This window comes from Lathyrus oleraceus, chromosome 1, assembly GCF_024323335.1.
Source record: "Lathyrus oleraceus cultivar Zhongwan6 chromosome 1, CAAS_Psat_ZW6_1.0, whole genome shotgun sequence".
NCBI classification, from domain to species: domain Eukaryota; kingdom Viridiplantae; phylum Streptophyta; class Magnoliopsida; order Fabales; family Fabaceae; genus Lathyrus; species Lathyrus oleraceus.
Window position 1 is genome coordinate 167,009,720 of NC_066579.1, and position 17,993 is coordinate 167,027,712.

Sequence of the window (17,993 nt, forward strand, 5' to 3'; positions counted from 1 at the left end):
ATTTTTATGATGAAATTTTTGAAATAAATAAATATTTTTCTGAAATAATAAGGCATTTACTTTAAGAACATCAATTTCAAAAAAAGAGAGGAATATTAACAACAATCTAAGAACGGTAAAGTCTTGATGTGTGAAGCATTGTTGTCTTACCCAAGTAGTTGGTCAGTGATTTTACCTCCCCAACAGTTCGTCATTCATCCCCGGCATTTGGTTGACGAAATGGCCCCAGTAGCATTGTTTAGGGTTGCTCCCTAAGCAGTTCATCATGTATCTCCAGTAGAGTTGATGTGTTGATCTAGTTGTAGTTTATCATATATCCCCAACTGAAGATTGATGATCTTCGTTTGCATTTGTGTTTGTGAATGGACCTTGGATCCTTGTGAAACCTTTATTTGGTTTTCAGATCCCCAACACCTTTATTTAGTTGCATAGCCGTGGCAGTTTCTCCCCTACGCGAGTCTGCAAATCCGATTGATTTCTTTTGTACCTTGGAATTGGTTTATTTCTCAATTTCCAAGAAGAGTCTGATGATTGTAGCTTTGCTTTTAAAGAATTGGTTGTTGATTTGTATCCTCGTGTGACCTTCATTTTATCCTGGTAGATTGTTGAATCCATAGCAGAGGCCCCACAGAGTTTGACTTTTGATGAAATCCCCAGCAGTTTGCCTGATTCCCCACTCAGAGTTTTGTCTCTTGTTGTGACTTGGATCCCCGATGGAGTTTCATCTTCTGATAGGAGTACTCTTCATTCAGACAATATTTTGATTCTGAGCAGTATTGATGTCGTCCCCTGCAGGGTTGTCTCCCATTTGATATGGTGTTGACCTAAAATTCCCCGCAGTGTTGACTTGTTATTTTGAAATATATAAATATACGTATCCCTCAGTTTGAGATGTGGATTTTCAGCATATCTCCTTTATCCTTAGCATGTTTGGTTGATATTCTTAGCAATGCTTTCTTCCCCCACGAAGTTTGTCAGTCTGTATTTCCCTTCTCTCCCAGAGAGTTTTGAGTTTTAAGCAAGATTTTTATTAATGTTGACTTATCCCCTGATATTATCTCCTCCTCTTTTGAAAGTCAAGTTTGAGTCAGATTTGTTCGCTATATATATGTATTTCATTCCCTCAGAGTGCTAAGTTTTCAGCCGTGTTTGGTTGGATGCATGTTCTCTATGTCTTTCCCCATCCAAAGTTTAATTTATTTTGAGCTAGATGATTTATTTTCATCCCTAGCAGGTTCTCCAGTTGGTGTTCCTATCTTGTTGAGATTAGTCAAGTATCTACTTGTGATGACTCAGATCTTCATGTTTGTATCCTTTGTGTTTATTTGTCAGCATAATCATATACACATTCATGCATAATCATGCATAAAACATAGCATCAAATATTTCATTGTGCATTTTTGTTGCATTCATCTTTTTTCTGATCCCCTACTTTGGTGATATTATTTCCCAATGCAGATTTGGTGTGTCTGTCCTCCCTCAATTGTAGAGTGTCAGCCCCTTAAGCAGAAAGAGTTTATCTTTTCTTCTTCCCCACTGAGTTATTTCCTCGTGGATGATTATTATTTCAGTTTCCTCCCCAGTTCATTATCTGGATGGAACCCATCCCCTTAAGTTATATCCTCATTGGGTTGAGTCTTGTTCGAGCGTTTCTTTCTAGTTCTTACCTAGATAGATCTTTTGGTCCCCTAAGAGTTTATTACCTAGTAACTGGTAACATCCTTCTTGATGTTGAGTACTTTACCTGCGTAATTCCCCAACGCATTTATTTTTATATTTCCCCAACAAGTTTATCCTTTATATGTTCACCCTAACCGGTGACTGATATTCTTCTTATCTGGTATTCTACCCAGTAAAAAGGTAGTTGTAATTCCTATTATTTCCCCAGAGAGTCTATGCTTGATATGTTAACTTTAACCGGTGACAAATTTTCTATTCTTTCCGGTATTTTACCTAGTAAAAAGGTAGTTGCAATTCCTATTTGCGGTATTCTGTCTCGTAATGGAAAATATAAATCATACTTTCCCCTCTGAGTTTATCCTTGATATGTTCATCTTAATCGATGACAGATACTCTCTTTTCAGTATTCTACCCAATAACCGGTAGTTATAAATCCTACTTTCGTTGGTGGTTTATCCTTGATATGTTCATCTTAACTGGTGACGGATATTCTTCCTCTTTTTCCAGGTCTATCCTTGATATGTTCATCCTAACGGATGGCGGATATTCTTCCCTTTGAGTTTATCCTTGACATGTTCACTCTAACTAGTGACATATACTTTCTCATTGGTCTTCTACCCAGTAAAAGGTAGTTATAATTCCTATATGGTTCCTTTTCCCCAGTAGGTTATTCTTACCCAGTAGTCGGTAATGAATATTCCTCATTTATTCTCAGCGAGTCATCCTTGATATGTTTACCCTAACCGGTAACGGATGTCCCTCTATCTGAGTGTATTATCTTCCTATCCAGTAACCAGTGGTAGATAATATATCTCTTTTACTCCTGTTTTGAAGTTTTTCTTTCCCATTTGAGTTTGGGTTTGTATTTCTTTGTGAAATCAAATTTCCTTTGGCTTGAGTATTTCAGCTTCATTCTGATCTACTCTCATTCCCCTGCAGTTAGCTTTATCCCCAGTCCGAGTCTTTCCACTGATTTATTTTCATGGAAATCCCCTCGTGTCTCCAGCAGTTTTAATTCGTAGCCTGGCCTACGCATATCTTTAATCCCCAGAGTCTTTGTCCCCATAGTGAGCTTTTGTTATGTAATGCATTGTGCTCCTGTGGATTTTCAGTCTCTCCGGATTCTTTTCCTCTGTGGCAATATATTCCCCACAAAGATTATTTTAACATACATATCATATGCATCACGACGTCTCTTAGGGACCAAAATTTGTTTCTTGATGTTGTTATTTAAGTCCATTATACTGAGTTGATACGAAGATTTTAACCTTCACATTCTCAGCTAGAATATCCATAAATAGGGGTAGCTGTAAGACCCCAATTTTGACCCTAAGATCCCTCATGCTATCTCATCATTTGCATTGGCTTTGGGATCACACCTTGGTATCCTCCTCACCCCTCACTCATTGGGTTTGAATTGGGAGAGGTCACCAAGCACATTTGATTGTACCGTACTTTATTTTCCTTTGTTTACTAACCAAAATACCAAAAATATGTCTATGTGTAGTGTTGTTTCTTTTGTAGGTAGTATGTGTGTCCACTTGTGCCTCATCAAGCTCACATATAGGGTTTGAGACCCTCAATGCAAAAGGATAAATCAAGGAAATGTTCACAATGGTTATAATCATCATATATGGATCCTCACGTACTTTATTTGTTATTTTGATCAAGAATTCATCAAGAGTTCGAAGCTTGTTTGCCTCGGAAGCCCTAATTTATCTAGGTATCTTGTGTGACTTCCTCAGCAAGTTTCTTCAACAATTGGTCAAATATTTCAATGGATACTTTATGATACATCATATCAATCATATATTATTCTCCATGAGCCCCAAATATCAAAAGAACTTCAAGTTTGTAAGTTGGTTCAAAGAGGTTGACTAGAGGAATTCAACTAGTCAAATCTAGGGTACCTTAGACCCTATCTCCTACAATTTCTGTCATATGAAAATGATTCCAAGATAAACTTTACTCTTCATGACATTTAAAACAACTTTCATGTTAGCATCAAGATCTATTTTTGCTTGGGAAGGCTTTTTTTTATGGTGAAAGATTATGGGTCATTTTGTTTGTTCCCTAGTTAAGAGGTCAACTTCTAAGGACTATAACTTGCTCAATTTTTATCATATGAAGACCATCCAAGTTTCATGATCAAATTCATAATGTCTTATCAAACTTTTATTCTTTGAGAAATTTCAAATTCAACTTTAAAGGGCATGTTCCAAGAGGAAACATTATAGGTCATCATCATTGAACAAGTAATTTTCGTCAACTTATAAAATCCATAACTCCCTCATGCAAGATCCAAATGGTGTCAAATTTATGTCCAATTGAAGAGGAATTAAAGAGATATAACTTTGAAGAAGGAACCGTTTTCATTTGAAACTCATAGCAAAAGTTATTCAAGGTGGAAAAAGTGGTCATTTGACTTTATACTTAGAAAATTTTCAACTATGTTGAATTTCTCCAACTTCCACCTCAAAATTCATCATTATCCAAGCTCCAAATGGAAAAATTTCAACAGAAAATTTGTTCCCCTTCATGTTACCTTTCCAAAGAGTCAAATATCATGGCATTTGGAGCATTTCTGAAAGACTTACGCATGAGTGTAATGCATGGCTTCATTTGGTAAGTTCCATGATCAACTTTCATTTCACTAATGCATGACTTCATGCTATTATTTCAGGTTGGTTTACACATCATTTTGGACCAATTCCAACCATTTCATGGGCCTATCACATGCCCATGCAAGCATGCACACTAGAATTACTATTTTTGGCATTTGAATGGAAGTGTGTGGAAATCAATTGCCAAGCCTATAAATGCAACTCATTCTGCTCAGACTCAAGGACACCTTGCCTAAGCCTTGCTCCTGCAACATTCCCACCCTCTATTGATAGGATAAACTTGAAGATTTAATTTGAAATCGATTTTCAATTTCACTTCTGTTTTGAGATTGAAACTCCAAGAGTCCAAACCATTTGAGCATCCATTTCATCTCATGCAAGCTAGTAGAAGCAAGCCCAAGCAAATTGAGATCCAGATCGAGCTTCATCACTGCAAACAGAAGGTGAATTTTGTGAAACTTTCCTTCTTCAATTCTCGCTCAATTCTCCATCATTTCACTTGGTTTTTGGTTGACTGAATTCCTACCAATGTAGGCGACAAGATTAAGTTGATTTGAGGTCAAATCGAAGCAACTCAGATCACACTCCTCAAAATTCAAATTCATGTATCTTTCAATATACTTGGAATTGGAAGAAATTGAGGTCAGATTTGGACTCCTGAGGATTTTTCCTTCAAAATAGTGTATTCGCTTTTTATTTTTATGGAGGTTGGTGATGGACCAGTCCGATGAGGTCCATCGGAGAAGAAGGCCGGAGCTAGGGCTCCGGTGGTGCGTTGGCGCCCTCCCAACCATTTGGTCATGTTTAAACGTTTTAATCCCGACCCTTGGTTTGCATGATCGTGTTTGCAACGCGTTTGACTAGTGTGTATGGTGGACACCACATACGTGGCCATTAGATCTGCAACCTCAATTAATGAGGGAGATCTGATGGCCCTTGTTTTTTCTCATTCATTTAAATTTTTGATTTTATATTTTAATTAGCTTATTGTCTTTAATTCATAGAAATTTCATTTTTAATCCAAAAAATATGGGACTCTTACAAAAAATATTTAAATATTTTCCTCTTCCATATTTTGAATTAAAATCATTTTTTGGATTAATTTTGATATTTTTTATGAATTAATTGATTTTTTTACTTATTTTTAAATATTTTTAAATACTTCTTACTTTCCAAAAATTCTAAATATTTTGTCTAAGGTCCTTTGACCTAGGATAAATTCCTTGGCCATTTATTTGGTGATTTGAAAGGATTTGAGGTTTTATCCATTTAAAAATGCATTTTATTTCATTTTAAAATTTATTTTTAATTGTTTAATTGTTTAAAAATATTGTGGAGCCATTTGATTGACTTTGTGATGGTTGACTTTCTGTTTGGCCTTGATCATGGTTGATTTGAACTTTTATTTGATCAATACTATTGGGTTTAGGAGGTTGATGAAATGTGCATTTCATCCCTCAAGATGAATGGATAGTATTAATCAGATGAATTTCCTTCTGTGATCAATTTGGTTTTCTATTTCCCCTCCCCTCTTCATCTTCATCCCTATTATTTCCCAATCCATCATTGACCAATAATTTCTCTAATGTCCAAATGCTAGTTGATTCATCAATGGCTTTGTGTTAGATGAATCAACATGAGCTTGACTGAGATAGGTCATTCCCACTTTATTTTTGTGTGTGGTGTGTTTTAGGAGCTTGGTTCTTTGTACTAAGTCTCTAACATGCATTAACACCAATATCTTTATTGCCCAGTCTTAGATAGTTGTGACTTTTACATAAGTCCAATTACGATTGTTTAACATAGAGTTGAATTTGTCCCACAAGGCACAACATTCTAGTAAGTAAGATTGTAAGTCTCCCATTCTTCATGACATTGTATGAAGACTTGACCTTTTTTCCATTTGTGAGAGCTAGTGGCATACTTGTTGATTTATCCAAGTTGGAGCCCTTATCACAAATGATGTATTGGTTTAATTCTTCATTCTTGTGAATGGATGGTTGAGTGTTCTCCAAAGAATGACTTAAATAATTAAACTTTTCACTAATAATTGACTAACTCCTTATTAACATTGCTTTACTTTCAATTCATTTACTTAATGCAATTTAAATTCAAGTACTTTTATCATTCATTGCCATTTATATTTCATGCAAGATGTTTATGTTTCAGTCATCTTTATTTTGCTCACTTGAGCCATATCTTGTGATTGTATATATTGTGTGCTTGTGATTTGTTTTTGTTTGTGGTCTTAGGACCCTAAAATACTTAATGACAACAAAAACCTTAAAAAATATCATGGTGGACTATTAGACTTGATCTGAACTCTTAGGCTTAGAATTAGGCAACATTCCATGTGCTTTAAAGGACTTGGCCAATGACATTATTTTGAGACTGAGCTATCCTTGATTGTGCCTTTCATCTGGGGCAAACTTTGAGTGCCCTTGGTTCATCTGTTACGTTGTCTCTGTGCTTGATTGTTATAATGTTATTATTATTGATATCTGATGATTGTTTCTGAGAATTTTCAAAGGAATATTTTCATCTGATACATTGGAAGACACTGGCTATTGGAATGCTTGCTTAGATATTATGGCTATCTTTATTTGATGCCTTGGCCTTCATATAATTTCTTGGATATTGCTGATTCTTATTCTCTGCTCAAAATTCATAAGGAAATGGATTTCTATCTGACATTCTTGTCTTGTGGATTGCATCCCATTGGTCATATCTTTTCAACTCTTAACTTTTAATTTTTGTCTAGGATAGTCTCTTCATATCCTCCCACTTCTTTAATTTCGAAATGTCTCCCTCGTTTAAAAATCTTCTTCGATTGCATTTTTCAACTTAGACATGTTTTAATAATTAGAAACTTTGGCCTTATGCCATTGAATTTTTAAAAAAATTCTAAAATCAAACTTGTGAATGAACTTAATAATATTGACTTTAATTTCAAAAAGACAAAAATAAATAACGATCCCATTCACATCTTTGGCCATCTTTGCGCCTTTCTCTACTAAACTTTTGTTACAATTAACTCACCAACTTCTTTGAAATTTTTACCATGAACTACGGGGTTTTGATCCCTCATTTTTATGTTGGTACGTAGTCATAATACCGAAGGTCTTGTCAAACACAAAAATATAATTAATAAATTCTTTTCTCATCCCCCCATTCCATTTTTATCAAACATCATTTTCAACAACAACAACAACAAAAACTTGCACACAAAAAAGGGCTCCCTAGGAGTACCTAGAACACTTTGGGTGCTAATAACTTCCCTTTGTGTAACCAACCCCCTTACCTGTAATTACTGACATTTTATTAGTTTTGATTTGAAAACTTCTTATCTTTGGGTTTTGTTCATACTTTTCCCTTTTCCTTTGGAAAGAAATAACGCGTGGTGGCGACTCTGATTTTTCAATTGACGTCGAGTTTATCCATAGCTCGATGGTCACGAATGCACCGCTACACTGACGCCCTGGAAACTTTGCCATCCATGTTTAAGGTCAAATGGAATAATGAAGCACCATCTTTCCATCCCTACTACTTTCGCGAGCCTGTTTACTATTTGGCAGCCGAAGACGAAGCTGGCAGTCATCCTTGGTTCTACGACATTATAAAGTTCCTAGAAAGCCAAGAGTATCCGAAAACGCATCCATCACCAACAATAAGTATTTTTGGAAACTATTTTCCAAGTTCTTCTTAAGTAGAGGGGTATTGTATAAGAGGAATTATGATTTGGTTCTGCTTAGATGTGTGAACAAGCAAGAAGTAAACCAAATATGGATATCCATGAGGGTTCCTTTGGGACACATGTCAGTGGACACACCATGGTGAAGAAAATCTTGAGGGTCGGATACTATTGGATGACCATGGAGGTTTATTATTACCGCCACGTCCAAATGTGCCATAGGTGCCAAATTTATGCCGACAAAATTCATGTACCCCCAGTACTACTCAATGTCCTTACATCACCTTGGCCTTTTTCCATGTGGGGAATTAACGTGATCAGATGCATTAAGGCAACTGCCTTGAACGGGCATCACTTCATCTTGGTAGCTATATACTATTTCACCAAATGGGTGGAAGCAGTCTCCTATGCAAATATCACAAGACAAGTAGTGGCTCGCTTTTTAAGAAAAGAAAGCATTTTCCGTTATGGGGTCCCCAACAAGATCATTACTGACAATGGATCTAACTGCAATAACAAAATAATGAAAGAGTTATGCCAAAGACTCAAGATTTAACACCATAACTAGTCCCCATATAGGCCAAAAATAAAAGGTGCGGTTGAAGCAGTCAACAAGAACATCAAGAAAATTATGCAAAAGATGGTGGAAACCTATAAAGATTGGCACGAGATGCTCCCATTCGCGTTGCATGGTTATCGTACCTCTATACGTACCTTCACTAGCGCAACCCCCTTCTCTCTTGTGTATGGCATGGATGAAGCTCTGCCAGTTGAAGTAGAGATCCCTTCCTTATGGATTTTGAACGACATCAAACTTGACGAAGCCGAGTGGGTACATGCCTGATTTGACCAGCTGAACCTTATTGATGAGAAGCACTTGACAACCATCTTCTATGGCCAACTATATCAAAAACGCATCAAGAGGGTACATGACAAGAAGATCTTTCCCCGAAGCCTCAAGGGAGAAGACGTAGTCTTATAAAATATTCTACCAACTCATATTGACCCAAAGGGCAAGTGGATGCTGAACTACGAAGGCCCATACATTGTAAGAAAGGTTTTCTTTGGAGGAGCCTTAATACTCTAAACTATTGATGGTGAAGATATTTCGTCCCTTGTAAATGCGGATGTAGTCAAAAAGTACTACGCATGAAAAGCAAAAAAGCCCTATAAGTTGAAAACCCGAAAGGGCAACTTATGCAAAAATGAGTATCCCGGTAGAGTGAAAACCTGAAAGGGCGGTCTAGGAAAAAATTAGGGATTCAAAAAAGCGAGAGGCTACAATCCGTAAAAAATCTTCAACATTCCCCGGCAAGTCAATCCAATCATCTCCTTCTGAAGAAAGACCTGAGGACCTTCAAGGACATAAGGACTATAGCAGAGTCGGAACCTGGCGGAAATCTGAGTTATTTCTATTGCCATTATAGTTTTTCAATTTCCTTTGTAAGCACCTCTTTTAGGAATTGCTTCCTTATACAAATAACCCATTTTTTGGATCATTTTTATGAATAAAATCGATTCCATCATACGTGCTCAATATTTTTACTTTTCCTGCTTTGTTTGTGAAGTGCGACTTTTCTTTAATTAACATTGCATTGAAAATTTTGGGTAAAACAAACTTTTACTAAAAAAAAACTCTTAAGGGGAAACACCAGACTTACTTCTCTATTAAAAGTATCAAAAGGTAACCCTAGTCCAACATGTTTGGTATACCTCAACATCACAATGCCACAAAATCCTTTGGATTTTGGCCCAGTCAAAAATTTAATTCCTCACCAGAAAGATCCCTAGCAATTGCACCAGACGCAACTTGGACATCAGAAGGTCTGGATTCCGATGTCAGGAAGTCAGTTACACTCTCCCCAAGCACATTTGAAGCCCAATCACCATTTACATTCTTAACAAATTATCCCCCGTAGAGCCTAATCATATTTGGCATAATTCGTAAACCTTGCATTTGCATATTCCCCAATAGCCCGAACATACATCGACATTTTGCATACATAACATTGCATCATGAGTATCCTCTTCAATACACATTCTAATCTTGCTCAAGAACAATTCATCAAATTTCCGACCTTCCCAACCGTTTCTAGGATTGTCCTTTTTAGATTTTGGAACTTCCTAGTCGTTGCTAGGGATTATCCCCCGGTAGAGTCAACATTAGTTCTCAAATTTCTCTCCAAGCAGAGTCAGGTATTCTAGCCGTTGCTAAGAATGATCGATGAACTTGCTTCTCCCCAGAAGAGTCAGGTATTCTAGACATTGCTAAGAATCGTCACTGAATTTTTCTCTCCCTAGCATGAGTCAGGTATTCTAGCTGTTGCTAAGAGACATCACTAAATTTTTGTTCATTCCAAACTGAGTCAGGTATTCCAGCCGTTGCTAGGAATCACCATTGAACCATTTGGTTTGATCCCTAACAAAAGTCAGGTATTCCAGGTGTTGCTAGGAATCATCTCTGAATTTCTTCTTCCCCTTAGAGTCGGGTATTCTAGCTATTGCTAAAAATCGTCACCGTACCTCCTCATATTCTCCAACAGAGTCAGGTATTCAAGTCTGTGCTAGGAATTATCACTGACCCCATAGGTTATCCCCGCAGAGTCAGGTATTCCAGTCGTTGCTAGGAATCATTGCTGAACTCGAAAGCATCCCCAGTAGATGTCAGGTATTCCAATCATTTTTAGAAATCCTCACTGAATTTAAATTTCCCCATCATAGTTAGGTATTTCGGTCGTTGCTAGGAATCATCGCTGAATTTTTTTCTCCCCAGCCGTTGCAAGGGGTAGTCACCTCTTTTACATGATTCTTACCCTCAGTGGAGTTTCTCCCTTACCTTTCTTCTTGGAGTTTAGCAATCCAACTTTCCTTTTTTAAGAGATACTTATGTTGCATAAAATTTATAGCATTGCATACCATACATAATTATTAATACCATATTCATCTCCCCCAGCAGATGAGCTCATAACAAGATCATTTGCCATAATCTCCAACAAATCAACTCATATCACTTTCACCCCTAGTATGGCAAATTTACGGTTACTCTTTTAGTATTTAATCCCCTCTTACCATGAACGCATTGGAAGTCGTTTCTATCCATACATTCAGGTCCAAGAAGATTCAATAGGGGCATCTGTTATACCCCAAATCCTGGTAATCGGTTACACCTGCATTATACAGACACCCTATGCCATTTTCGATCTGTGTAACCGGCTACCTAAATCCTGGTAACCGGTTACACCTGCGCAAACAGTAGCAGTAATTTTTTAAAACATAAAGTGATTTTTTTTCATCCACCTACCCACTTGTTTTCCCTATAAATAAGATAATATTTCTCCCTCATTTGGACAAGCTAGCAGCCCCTAAAAGTTCTGTCAAAACATCAGTCAAACCCTTTCCTTAAACCTAAACCCAAAAACTCATACAAATCATTCCTTCTCAAATCACCACCCACCAACTTTTTCTTCATTTCATTTTTTCCTCAAAACCTTTCGTTCTCTAACATTCACAACTCATCCCCTTCATTAAGTTTCAACCATAATCACCTTTATTCCAAACCTTTTGCTTCATATTCAAGCTCAACACCACAACAACTTAGTTTTTCACATTTGGTAATGATTGTAGCTCAAACTCATTAATATTTTGGTTATGTTTTTGTGTTAAAATGGTTGAGTATTCATGGGTTGTTTTTCTAGAGAGACTTTAGCCAAGTTTGGAACAAATGGTTTAGTTTGGTTTACACACTTTTTTTGGACTTTTGCTCTTACTATTTGTTATTTACCATCTTTAATCAAACTATTATTCTTGTCATTTTTTTTTGTTTATTGTTTATCTTACTGTTATATTTATATTGGTTGATGAAATTTTTAGCATCATTGATTAATTATCCCAAGGTTGAATGAATATTCAATATTTCAAACATGTTGATGAATGATCAATGGATCATTCTTGACACTTTGAGGTATTGATAAGTTCCCCTTGGTTGACCATTTGTTAAATCTTTGATGGTAGATGAGACCTTTTGTAACTTTGACACTAACCCTCTAACCCTCTATCCCTTATACTTCTTTGTTTACTTTATACATAAATCATTGTTTCATTACCTAACTTGTATATAACTTGTATATAACTTAATCATTAACCAACCATTAACTTATAAATATTGAGTGGTACATTCTATTTGTCAAACTATTGATAAATAGACTTCGGGTTGTATAACTTTAATTATTACAAATCTATTTTTAAATGATCATTTATCATCTTCAAATGTTTTCCTTGTACGTATCACTAACAATTAACTACTTCACTAACTTTGTTTACTATTAACCTTTGTTATTGTGATTTTGTTACTATTGTTTTGTGGTCTATTTTATGTCATTCATACTCATTAACTTTTGTTATTGTGATATCATTATTATCTTGTGATTTACTTTTATGTTATTACCATGTAATTCACATTCAAGTACTCATTATCATCATCATTATATATACTCTCATTCATATTTATTATCGTTGTTTACTTTATTGTCATCATACAATTAAAAATAACAAAAGCATGATAAAATTATAAGACCAGAAAAGATTCATTCCATTTGTAATCAACCATTGAACTTAGAGGATCTCATTTAGGATCTTTTCTTGGAGGACCTTACTCTTATTTTGTGATACTTTGCCTTTAACCTTGGATTTCATGTAACTTACATACCGGTTGTAAGAATGCATCATGGCACTATCCTAGGGAGACATGTTTGTAAGACCATTATCATTTGTTTAGCTTAGGCCATTTTTGTATACACAAGGCTTTCTCTTGGGATACCTTACAATGAGACCCTTTACTTTCTTGTTTAGTTACTTTGTATATAACTTAATCATTAACCAACCATTAACTTATAAATATTGAGTGGTACATTCTATTTGTCAAACTATTGATAAATAGACTTCGGGTTGTATAACTTTAATTATTACAAATCTATTTTTAAATGATCATTTATCATCTTCAAATGTTTTCCTTGTACGTATTACTAACAATTAACTACTTCACTAACTTTGTTTACTATTAACCTTTGTTATTGTGATTTTGTTACTATTGTTTTGTGGTCTATTTTATGTCATTCATACTCATTAACTTTTGTTATTGTGATATTATTATTATCTTGTGATTTACTTTTATGTTATTACCATGTAATTCACATTCAAGTACTCATTATCATCATCATTATATATACTCTCATTCATATTTATTATCGTTGTTTACTTTATTGTCATCATACAATTAAAAATAACAAAAGCATGATAAAATGATAAGACCAGAAAAGATTCATTCCATTTGTAATCAACCATTGAACTTAGAGGATCTCATTTAGGATCTTTTCTTGGAGGACCTTACTCTTATTTTGTGATACTTTGCCTTTAACCTTGGATTTCATGTAACTTACATACCGGTTGTAAGAATGCATCATGGCACTATCCTAGGGAGACATGTTTGTAAGACCATTATCATTTGTTTAGCTTAGGCCATTTTTGTATACACAAGGCTTTCTCTTGGGATACCTTACAATGAGACCCTTTACTTTCTTGTTTAGTTACTTTGTATATTCATTGTACGTTACCAATTTCAAAATCAAAGCAACAAACCCTTGATTCAACGTCAAGTGGCATTTTCTCAATCAAATTCAAATCACATTAAAACTACGATTGGTATTGTGCTCCACGAGCCTTAAGTGGTGGAGAATGAATAATAGTGGAGCTTTTCTACCCTTACCCTGATTATTTTGGCCACACGGCGCTTGGATTATTTGCCTAGAATTTTCACCTCCGTCTATAGACTTTAGTGTAATATAATCACAAACACTTTTTCATAAACCCTCATTCAAGGTAAAAACAATACAACCCATCAAACCTTATTTTTATGCCTTATGGAACCACCCCGAAAACCCTTTTCTCAAAGGTAAAATCAACCAACCCACAAACATTTTCTACTCCGAACTACTGAGCTTTGATTCCTCATCACCTGATGAGTGATACATAGGCACAAGGGCCATAATCCTTGGAGAGTACAATAATAAAAAAACCCCAAAATACTTTCTTTCACTCTTTTTGTAAATAAGAATAAATAGAAATAAGAGAGATAAATTCCCGCATACGAAGACAACCTAAATGGTTCCCATGGAGTACCATGGACGCAAAGGGTGCTAATACCTTCCCCTTGCGTAACCAACTTCCGAACCCAAGTCTCGGTTGCGAGACTGGTTATTTATCTGTACCTTTTCACTTCCTGTGTACATCCTTTTCCCCTAGGGTTTTATCGACTATTTACCCTCTCCTCTCCCATACAGGAAATCCAATAAAATTCGGCGGCGACTCTTCTGTTTCTTTTACCAGTCAGTCCGGTTTCGTTATTGTGAAATCCTAGTAGAGACACTGGGAAACATGTCCTTGACATTAATCTTCCCAATATTTATGTTATTGATGAATCTGGTTTAGTTGGTTTTAAAATATTTCTAATATACGTTTGTGTCAGTGAAAAGTCACATTCTCAAGGCACTTATTCATGAAGCCAATGATCTTTAGGAAATCAGTGTCATGTCCACTTCAAGAAAAGGTGTTTGTGAAGGTCTTATTAAAATGTTAAGACTGTAATCAGATGTAATATGTTGTTGCATCACTTTTTTTTCTGTACCAGCCACCTATTAGTGTTCTCTCTTTAATATATGATATTTTGAGTGTTAAAAATAAATACATTGTTAATTGTCATTGCGAGATTGGTGACGCCCCAAGTGTTTTGACTTTCAGCTACATGTTGATTATTGGGAAATATGTTGTTGATATTGTAATACACATTATTGCTCTTATTGATGAAATTTGTATGGTTTATAATGAAGAAATGTTGTATGGGCCTATGGGAAATCTTATTCTCAAAGGCTTTGATTTGTGTAAGAAATAGTCTCGTCTTATAATAATAATAATAATAATAATAATAATAATAATCTGTTTCCCAAATCTGTTGGAGCTTCTTCATCTTAACATGTTGTTGTTGCTACTACAATTTTGCTTCTCCTTTGTGGTATGTGTTATTGTCTTCTTGTTCTCTGGTACTTATGCCCATTCCGGGGTGGATATTTCTATTACCCATCACCCATTTTGAACCAATTAGGGGGAGATGATGAATGCAAGAAAGGATGTTGCATATATCTGGTGTTCATAAGAAGTTGTATGTTTCTATTATCTGCAAGCTCGTGCTTATGGTTATGATTTAACTAACATGTTTTTGGTTCTGCTGATCCCTGATAATCTAATCTAGAAGAACGAGGGCATGAATATGCTTAACAACTTGTCTATTTGTTGGACCTGCTGTTGGTTTGTTGGTTTCTATAGGTTTTTATTTTTTGGCTCATGTTGGCGGTCCTCTGTCTTTTGTCTCTTTTGAGGAAAATTTGGGAGAAAAGGGAAAAAGGCACAATTCTCTTTGAGATTATTGTTAATATTTTTGCATGTGCATTATCCATGGTGCATTCTTGAAGAAGTGTTTAATATGTATTTTACCTAAAAAATAACCAAAAGGGAAGATTTTTATTACAATTGATTGGTTATTTTTTGTAGGCAGCTTGTTGAGAAATATGTCTTTAAAATATTGTGAGACATCCTAGCGTGCATACTGCTCATACTGAATTATAGGATGTCTTAAGATTTTGGTTATAATTTTTTTTTAACTTTTAGTATGATTAGAAGATTACTTTTGGAAGAAGTTTGTTAATCCAAATCAATTTGTGAAGCTAGCGGAAATATACCCGAACGCATCGCACACTCAAACATACAACAGAGTTGCCATCGAACTTTATTTATCCCCAAAGGAAAGGGAAACATCGATAAAACCCGAGAGAAAGAGATATGCTCGGTAAGGAAGTTGGTTATGCAAGGGGAAAGTATTAGCACCCCTAACATCCATGGTACTCCATGGGAACCGTTTTGATTGTTCTTGCTCGAATGAGTGTTACGTCTAAAGATTACTCACAAAATAATGAGGGAAAAGAAAAAGAAATAGATAGAGTGCTCAGTGAGGATTAGGGCCCTCATGCCTACGTATCCTCATAGTGGAATGAGGAATTCAGAGCTCCGTAATTCATAGAACTAATGATGGGAGGTGAAAGAGATGGTGATAAACGTATGGTCTGAACCAAAGGATAATATGATTTGAACTCCAACAAGGGTGAAACTAAACCCAGGAGTAAAAATGGTATGAACCAACAACTGAGGGGCCTACGACATGGTATCACTGTATTGGAATAACCGAAAACAAAGGAATTAAGTGTTTGGTTTTACAACACAAACAACTCTTGGTTCACAAGGAGATACAAGATGGAGCTCAAAGAGATGTTGTATTTGACTTAAAGAATAGGGTATATCACATGAAGTTAATGAAGGTAGAATATGAATGCATCATAAAGATGAATGGGATGAATGACCAAAGTCACAGAATTGAATATTTGGTAACAAGTGACTGAAAATGTATAAACCAAAGGTCAAGGTATATTGGAATCTTCAAGATAAATGGAATTTGTACCACGAAGTAAAGGTGGCACGAACCAAAAGTGAGGGCCCTAAGTCATGGTATCACTGTATGGTTGGGCCGAAAACAAGGAATTAAATGTTTGGCAATAAGCCAAACAACTCTTGGCACAGAGGTGGACATTGATTATGTCGTCCTAAAAGGGTGTATATGGAATTCCAAAGAAAATTGTATCTGGTTTCAAAGAAGTGGTACATCACTAAGGTGAGTGGTTCAATGATTGAAGGTAGATGATGAATCATGAAAGATATGAATGGTTCCCTAAGGCAGAAAAGGGAATAATTAGAAATGTGCTCGCCAAGGATTCATATCCTCGTGCCTACATATTCTCACTATGCAATGAGAAAATCGGAGCATTCATAGTTCGTGGAACCACGAGAACAAAGGAAAGATAAGGAAGTGTTTGCCTAAGCAACAAGGACTGACAAGACAAACACAACTAAAAGGGTATGATTGTAATGATGAATAGTGTAACTTGTACCAACAGAATGGTAGCATGGGAAATCCATAAAGGCAAATTGGCTTTTAATTAGAGAGTAAACAGGAAAACCAACAAGTGAGGGGCCCGAGGCATGGTATCACTGTATTGGAATAACTGGAAACAAAGAGCATTAAATGTATGGCAATAATCCAAAAAGCTCTTAATGCAAAGATGGACATTGATTAGGTCATCCTAAAAGGGTGAGTATGGAACCCAAGGTAAAATATTGATTGGTACAAGGAACAATGTATCACTGTAGGGGAACACTCAATTTAAAATCGAAGGAGAATGATATCTTGGATCCATGAAGGAATAAACTCTGAACCGAAGAGTAAAGGTACACCAACAACTGAGGGGCCTAAGGCATGATATCACTGTATTGGAATAACTAAAAACAAAGGAATTAAATGTCGGGCAATAAGCCAAATAGCTCTTGGTTCATAGAGCGGACATTCATTAGGTCGTCCTAAAAGGATATGAATGGAATCCAAGAAAGAATGATATTTGATCTTAAAAAGATGGTATTGATTGAATGAATGAATAATGAAGAATCAATAAATAAGGTAGCTCGCGGAGAATCTGAATTCTCCGACCTACGTATTCTCACCGTGCAATAAGAAAGTCAGAGCTTTCGTAGTTTAGCCCACTGAGGCTAACAGCAAGATGATTAAGGCAAAAGGGGTGATTGATTGATAATGAAGTATGAAGGAGACTGGGCAGTCATTGGATATGAACCACACTAAAGTCTATGAGTAAAGGTGAATATGATGAGCAACTGGGTCATTTGTCCCATATCCAAAGATATTCAGGATGAGGATACTTATTCTCCACTCTCATCCACTCATATTCTAACTTTCAAGTTGTTGGAGAAGAATCTTTGCTGCTCTATGTAATGATGAATGCCTTATTAATCATTCAATTCACATTGCATTAAAGTCTATGAACAAAGGC